Raw genomic sequence first — 8,059 nt, 5'->3', positions numbered from 1 at the left:
GCAGGGCTTCCCTGTGGCCCCCAATACAGGTGCAAATTGGACCTGGCAGGAGTAATGCCCTGCTGGTGGATTAAGGGGTCTCACTCCTATTAAGAGGAGTGGTCCCAATTGTATGACCATGCATTGTGGCCCTTCGGGGGGCATGATGCATGCGTTTGAATGACCATGCGCTTCCCCCTCGGGGTTGAGGCGCATGTGTATTGTTATGGGGACAGCCTTGTTGACGATGTGCCTTGACCATGGGGTCAAGGTGCACGTCCAAGGCTGTTCAAATGTTTGACTTTTTACCTTTTTTCTTGTAAAAAAGGCAGGCCCTGCCCGGGGCCCTAAAACGGGTGCAAATCGGACCTGGCAGGAGTAATGCCCTGCTGGTGGATTAAGGGGTCTTACTCCTATTGAGAGGAGTGGTCCCAACTGTATGACCATGCATTGTGGCCCTTCGGGGGCATGATGCATGTGTTTGAATGACCATGTGCTTCCCCCTCGGGGTTGAGGCGCATGTGTATTGTTATGGGGACAGCCTTGTTGACGTTGTGCCTTGGCCATGGGGTCAAGGTGCATGTCCGAGGCTGTTCGAATGTTTGACTTTTTACCTTTTTTCACAAGCAAAAAAGGCAGGCCTCGACTGGGGCCCTAAAACAGTCGGTAGACCTGCATGCAAATCGGACCTGGCAGGAGTAATGCCCTGCTGGTGGATTAAGGGGTCTTACTCCTATTAAGAGGAGTGGTCCCAATTGTATGACCATGCATTGTGGCCCTTCGGGGGCATGATGCATGTGTTTGAATGACCATGTGCTTCCCCCTCGGGGTTGAGGCGCATGTGTATTGTTATGGGGACAGCCTTGTTGGTGTTGTGCCTTGGCCATGGGGTCAAGGTGCACGTCCAAGGCTGTTTGAATGTTTGCTTTTTACCTTTTTTCACAAGCAAAAAAGGCAGGCCTTGACTGGGGCCCTAAAACAGTCAATAAGCCCGAAATCTGGATTGGCGGCTCTGCTTGATGTTTAGCCAATGGGGACCAATGAATAAATCTCTGTCTGTTGACAGAGTGGCCGGGCTGAGGCCTCCAGAAGACCCTTTGGGTCGGAGGTGACGCTTTGGTCTAGGACTTCGGTCCACAGGAGATCGGGACAGCGCTCGTCACGCTGTTATGTTCGTTGAATATATATACATATATATATATATATATATATATATATATATATATATATATATATATATATATATATATATATATATATATATATATATACAGTGAAACCTTGACTTACGAGTGCACCAACTTACGAGTTTTCCGAGATACGAGCCGTCGCTCGGGCGGTTTTTTGCTTTGAGATGCGAGCCGAGATCTGAGTTACGAGCTTACGCCACCCGCCACCAGGTGGGTTCAGGTCACGTGGTTATCTTGCCGTGCAAGCATCTCTGCCGTATATCGCTGCTGCTTTGTTTTCGCATTTTGGTTATTTTGGAAAATTTCTTAGTTTTAACCATGGGTCCTAAGAAATTGAGTGCCAAGGGCAGTACTGAGAAGAAGAAGAGGATGATGTGCTTGGATATAAAACACGCAATCGTCGAAAAACATGAGCGAGGTGTGCGTGTTGTCGACTTGGTGAGGCAGTACGATCGTAGTACTTCTACGATATGTACGATTTTGAAGCAGAAGGAGTCGATAAAGGCTATAACGCCAGCCAAGGGCGTTACGATTATTTCAAAGCTCCGGACCTCTATCCATGAAGAGATGGAGAAGTTGTTGTTTGTGTGGTTGACGGAGAAGCAGCTTGCAGGAGATACCGTGACCGAGAGCATCATGTGTGAGAAGGCCCGAGACATTTACGGGGATTTGGTGCAGCAGACGGCGGGAACATCAACGGACAAGGCATCGGAAGAGTCATTCAAAGCCAGTCGGGGATGGTTTGATAATTTTAAGAAGAGGACCGGCATTCACTCCGTCAGGAATGGTGAGGCAGCAAGCTCGGATGTGAAGGCAGCTGAAGATTTTATTACAACTTTTGCCGAACTGATAGAAGCCGAAGGATACATCCCCCAGCAAATCTTCAACTGTGAGCTGTGACGAGACAGGGCTCTTCTGGAAAAAGATGCCGAGGAGGACGTATATAACGGCAGAGGAGAAGAGCATGCCAGGCCACAACTTGTTCAGAGTGCCGGCGATAGCTCGCCTTCTCTATGTGGAAAACACGGTGAGATCCTTAACATCCAACAACTAATGGGACGCAAACGGGGCGCCCAGTTTAGCGGTACACACATTGATGAATCACCCTGCCTGTGATTCACCCATGACAGGTTATAGCTGGGTCGGGATTCAAACCAAGGCTGGACAGTTTGGAGTCAAGTGTGCGTACCTCCAGTCCAGGCCATCCTGCCAACTTGTATGCTGCATACAGGTGAAATATAAAGCGTGAGATATTTTTATATATACTGTATATTTAAAAAAAAATTGGTGTGGTTTTTGGCGGGCTGGAACGGATTAATAGCAGTTCAATGCATTTTAATGGGGAAATTTAATTTGAGAAACGAGCAAATTGAGTTACGAGCTCGGTCACAGAACGAATTAAACTCGTAAGTCAAGGTTTCACTGTATATATATATATATATATATATATATATATATATATATATATATATATATATATATATATATATATATATATATATATATACAGTGAAACCTTGACCTACGAGTGCACCAACTTACGAGTTTTCCGAGATACGAGCCATCGCTCGGGCGGTTTATTGCTTTGAGATGCGAGCCGAGATCTGAGTTACGAGCTTACGCCACCCGCCACCAGGTGGGTTTCGGTCACGTGGTTATCTTGCCGTGCAAGCATCTCTGCCGTATATCGCTGCTGTTTTGTTTTCGCATTTTGGTTATTTTGGAGCTGACGCCACCCGCCACCAGGTGGGTTCCGGTCATTGGTTATCTTGCCGTGCAAGCATCTCTGCCGTATATCGCTGCTGTTTTGTTTTCGCATTTTGGTTATTTTGGAGCTGACGCCACCCGCCACCAGGTGGGTTCCGGTCACGTGGTTATCTTGCCGTGCAAGCATCTCTGCCGTATATAGCTGCTGCTTTGTTTTCGCATTTTGGTTATTTTGGAAAATTTATTAGTTTTAACCATGGGTCCTAAGAAATTGAGTGCCAAGGGCAGTACTGAGAAGAAGAAGAGGATGATGTGCTTGGATATAAAACACGCAATCGTCGAAAAACATGAGCGAGGTGTGCGTGTTGTCGACTTGGCGAGGCAGTACGATCGTAGCAGTACGATCGAAACATTTTGAAAGGGAGGAAGAAACAAACCTCGTTGGACAGGTTTTTATTGAAACGCCCTGCAAGTGAAAGCGAGGAAAGTGTGGCGAAAAAGGCAAAAGTTATCTCCTCCACCTCCGCCAGCATCTTCGTCTGATCTTCAAGGTAAATACACTTAATAAAACCAGTTTATTTCTTTACATTGTGGCGGACACGGAAGCTCACTGGCGTGGTGACATCATTCCGCGCACCAAGTGGGCGGGGGCCACGCCGAGGGGTAGGCGTGGCCTCAGGATATACACCGGGCGCGCAGCCCAGGCCCCGGAGCGCGCCAGTGTTACAGTGAGCTCTTGAATAAATACTCTTACAAATTACCGCGTTGTCCGCTTCCTCCTTGTTTACAAGCAGCGCGCGTAACGCCGCTTATTACGTACAGTATATACGAGGTCGTGCTTGTTTATACATTATTTGTTATTTATAAAGTACATTTTTCTTATTTAAAAACACGTAACAAAAAAAATTGGTGTGGTTTTTTGGGGGCTGGAACGGATTAATAGCATTTCAATGCATTTTAATGGGGAAATTTAATTTGAGAAACGAGCAAATTGAGTTACGAGCTCGGTCACAGAACGAATTAAACTCGTAAGTCAAGGTTTCACTGTATATATATATATATATATATATATATATATATATATATATATATATATATATATATATATATATATATATATATTGTTACGGAACCCAACATCGGCCTCTTTCCCCCTTATCGAGGGGGGATTAATCCCCTCGTCTATGACTGACCGACGTGGTCCTGGGGTATGACGTCACGCCCGGTCAGCGCTGGGTAGGGTATTAGGCCCAACCGTCCTATGACCTAAATACCAGCGCCTCCCGGTACGCAAGGAAACACCCCCCCGCTCACGGCCGCAGCGTAATGGATTGGTTGCGCCGAGCGAAGTGAACTGCGGCGTGAGCCGTTTATCGAAGGGGCTAAACCCGATTCATATGCGTTGGCCGAATCGTGCCACGTACACTCAATTTGGAAACCTCTAAAGCGACCGAATGTGAAGAAGAAGACAAAGTAGGAAGAACAGGGATTTATTATTATTTACACACAACTCAAGGAAGAATAGCAATCAAAGTAATATACAAGGAAATGGCAGAATCAGAAGGACACAGTGCAAATACTAGCTTATACTATACAGTCTTACTTAACCCCAGGGACAAGACAGACAGAACAAACTCACGTACACGAATGGGGAATTGCAGAGTGGATTGGCTGGAGGGAGAGGAAGGTAGAACCACAAGCCTGGAAGGTTGAGCAGGGCGCACAGCAAACAGGTCCTTTCCGGGCTGGGAGCGAGCAGGGCGGCGGCGGCACACGTATCTTGTTCGTTCCACGCGGCAGGGCTCGTTCTTGCCTTGACACGCCTCGGGCTCTTTCGGGCATCTGCTGCGGTCCTCTCGTTCTTTCTTGCGCGATCGTCGCACGCATCTCTCATACCTCCAACGCGGGTGTGACACGCCCTCCTCTCTTTGGGTACCGCCCTCCCCGTACTCTGTTTCGTTGCCTTATATGGCAATGCCACGGTCTTGCTACCTTATTTGGGCATGGGCCTGAACAGCCCCGCCCCTCGTGGCACGCCCTGGGCTTGCCTCTTCCCGGCGACCCCGCCCTTCCTGTCCAACAGAGCACGGAGCACATATTCATCATAACAGCGAACGCCGCTTCCAAAGCCAGGCCAGTTGAGGGGGCGCGCACCCCACACTTGTCAAGCTGCTTTACCCAGAGAGGGAGAGTTTGGTTGGGAAATGTCATTATTGAAGGGGAGCTATCCTTATTTGATTCGGTGTAATGGAGTGTCAATTACTGGGAAACAGAGTCTTAAACTGGAACACATGATAAGGGAATAACTATTTAGAGGCTCTAAGATTGGCTAGGTGTATGCGATGACTTAACTAATGGAGACGACCTTTGACCTTTACAATTATGGGGGTAATTACACAGATTCACTACATTTACAGAGGGTGATATTTACAACAATTATACAGGATTCTCAAATCCGTTACAATATATATATCTATATATACTGTATATATATATATATATATATATATATATATATATATATATATATATATATATATATATATATATATATATATATATATATGTATGTATATATATATATATATATATATATATATATATATATATATATATATATATATATATATCTATCTATCTATAATTCCAGTAATCTCTGTATGTCTGTATGTCTGTGACCGCTGTTTCTCGACAACCACGGGTCCGATATACTTGAAACTTGCCAGGTATATTGCTGGGGACCCGAGGATGTGCCTTTTCAAGGTTTCATATTAATCGGACAAGTAGTTACCGAGCTATGTCCAAAAAACGATTCAACCAATCAGAGAGCAGCGAGTTATCACGTGTGCCGAACGTGGCGAACAGACTCTGCCTCGGACGGCACATTTGAGAGCGTATTCATTTATTTCACGTTGGCAAACTATGTTGCCGCTATGTTGGCGTTAAACTATGTTTTAAAACTAATTAAAACTAATTTGCGATTCTTTCGCTTTCCTGCGCGTTTGTGCACGCTATGGCGATTTCTTTACCAAACTCCGCAAGCCGTTCGCTTTGGACCAAACCATTTCATGTAAATAGAGGGGGGGGGATTGTCACCGTACTCGCAAGCCGTTCGCTTTGGACCAAACCATTTCATGTAAATAGAGGGGGGGGGATTGTCACCGTACTCGCAAGCCGTTCGCTTTGGACCAAACCATTTCATGTAAATAGAGGGGGGGGATTGTCACCGTACTCGCAAGCCGTTCGCTTTGGCTTTGCGAATGGACCAAACCATTTCATGTAAATAGAGGGGGGGGGATATAATTTTAGATATATATATATAGTACGGGCACGCCCTAGTATATAAAAATGCGAAATGTCCGTTTGTTTGTTTGTTTCTTTGTGAACCTACTCCTCTGAGCTCCCAAGGTTAATCAGCACGAAACTTTATAGGATAACATATTTTACCACTCTTCACATAAATAGGGGTTTTAAAACAGTTATTTACTCACAATTCATAACTTTAAACCATCCGAGCCGCCACCTGTCACCATGATCTCCGAGGGTCGATCCACATATACAAATCTTTATAGAAAGCCCAATTTTTATCGGATTTCAACACGGATATCGATATAAATAGTTTGATGGTGAGCTCCGATCATCAAATATGTTATCATATGTGAGAAACAACTCTTAATTAAGACATTAACATGATGGGTAATTTCGGCAATGAAAGAGTCACGTGACCTCTCAAATGCACTAATTATTCAAAACTGAAAACTCGACCATATATATATATATATTATAATTTTTTAAACAAAATAATTAAAAATATAAAGCTGAAATGACAAGTCAATAAATATTCAAGCCCCTTACTGTGACACTCCAAATTGAGCTCAGGCTCATCCAATTTCTTTTGATCATCCTTGAGATGTCTCTACAACTTGATTAGAGTCCTCCTGTAGCAAATTCAATTGATTAGACACGATTTACAAAGAAACACACCTTTGTATATGAGGTCCGACAGTTGACAGTGCATGTCAGAGCAGAAACTCTACCATGAAGTCCAAGGAACTGTCCATAGAACTCTGAGATAGAATTATGAGGAGGCAGAGGTCTGGCAAAGGGTATAAAACAATTTCTAGAGTGTTGAAAGTTCCCAAGAGCACAGTGAGCTCCATCATTAGGAAATGGATATAATATGGAAGTTCCCAGAATCTTACTAGAGCTGGCTGTCCGACCAATCTGAGCAACCGGATAAGAAGGACCTTGGTCAGGGAGGTGACCAAGAACCGAATGACCACTCTGACAGAACTACAGAGTTCCTTGGCTGAGATTGGAGAACGTGCTGTGAGGACAACAGTCTCCACAGCACTTCACAAATTGAGGCTTTATGGGAGAGTGGCCAGATGGAAACCACTCCTGAGATAAAGGCACAATACAGCATGCCTGGAATTTGCAAAAAAGACACGTGAAAGACTCTGACAACATGAGGCAAAAGATTCTGTGCTCTGATGAGAAGATAATTTAACTGTCTGGCCTCAATGAAAGGCACTACATCTGAAAGAAACCAAGCCCAGCTCATCATCCATCAAACACCATCCCTACCATGAAACGTGGTGGTGGCAGTATCATGCTATGGGGATGCTTTTCAGTGGCAGGGACTCGGAGACTGGCAGGGATAGAGGGAACAATGAATGGAGCCAAATACAGGCAAATCCTTGAGGAGAACCTGCTTCAGAGTGCAAAAGACAATAGTCGGCAGTGAAGATTAACGTTCCACAGGACAGTGACCCCAAGTATACAGCCAAAGTGATACCGGAATTGAAGATTGCTGTTCACCGACACTCCCCATCCAACTTGACAGAGCTTGAGCAAATCTGGAAGGAAGAATGGGAGAAACTCCCAAATCCAGATGTGCAAAGCTGATACAGACATACCCAAGAAGACTCGGAGCTGTAATCGCTGCCAAAGGCGCTTATGTGGAGTATTGACTCAGGGGGCTGAATACTGTTACATTTGTAGGGGGGTAGGCAGTGATTACCTTAGTCCAGGTAGAATTGTATAGATGACCATGCTCCGTATGTTGCGATGAAGAAGAAAAAACCCCATGTATCATAAGTAGGAAATTTGTTTAGACCGGATGTCGTGTAAGCACGTATCTTCGTTCTCATCACGAGGGGTGGGGTTATGTAATTAGTTAG

Source organism: Myxine glutinosa, unplaced genomic scaffold, assembly GCF_964187855.1.
Source record: "Myxine glutinosa unplaced genomic scaffold, kmMyxGlut1.1 SCAFFOLD_3404, whole genome shotgun sequence".
Classification (NCBI taxonomy): Eukaryota; Metazoa; Chordata; class Myxini; order Myxiniformes; family Myxinidae; genus Myxine; species Myxine glutinosa.
The sequence above is the reverse complement of the archived record's forward strand: the minus strand, read 5'-3'. Positions refer to the sequence as shown.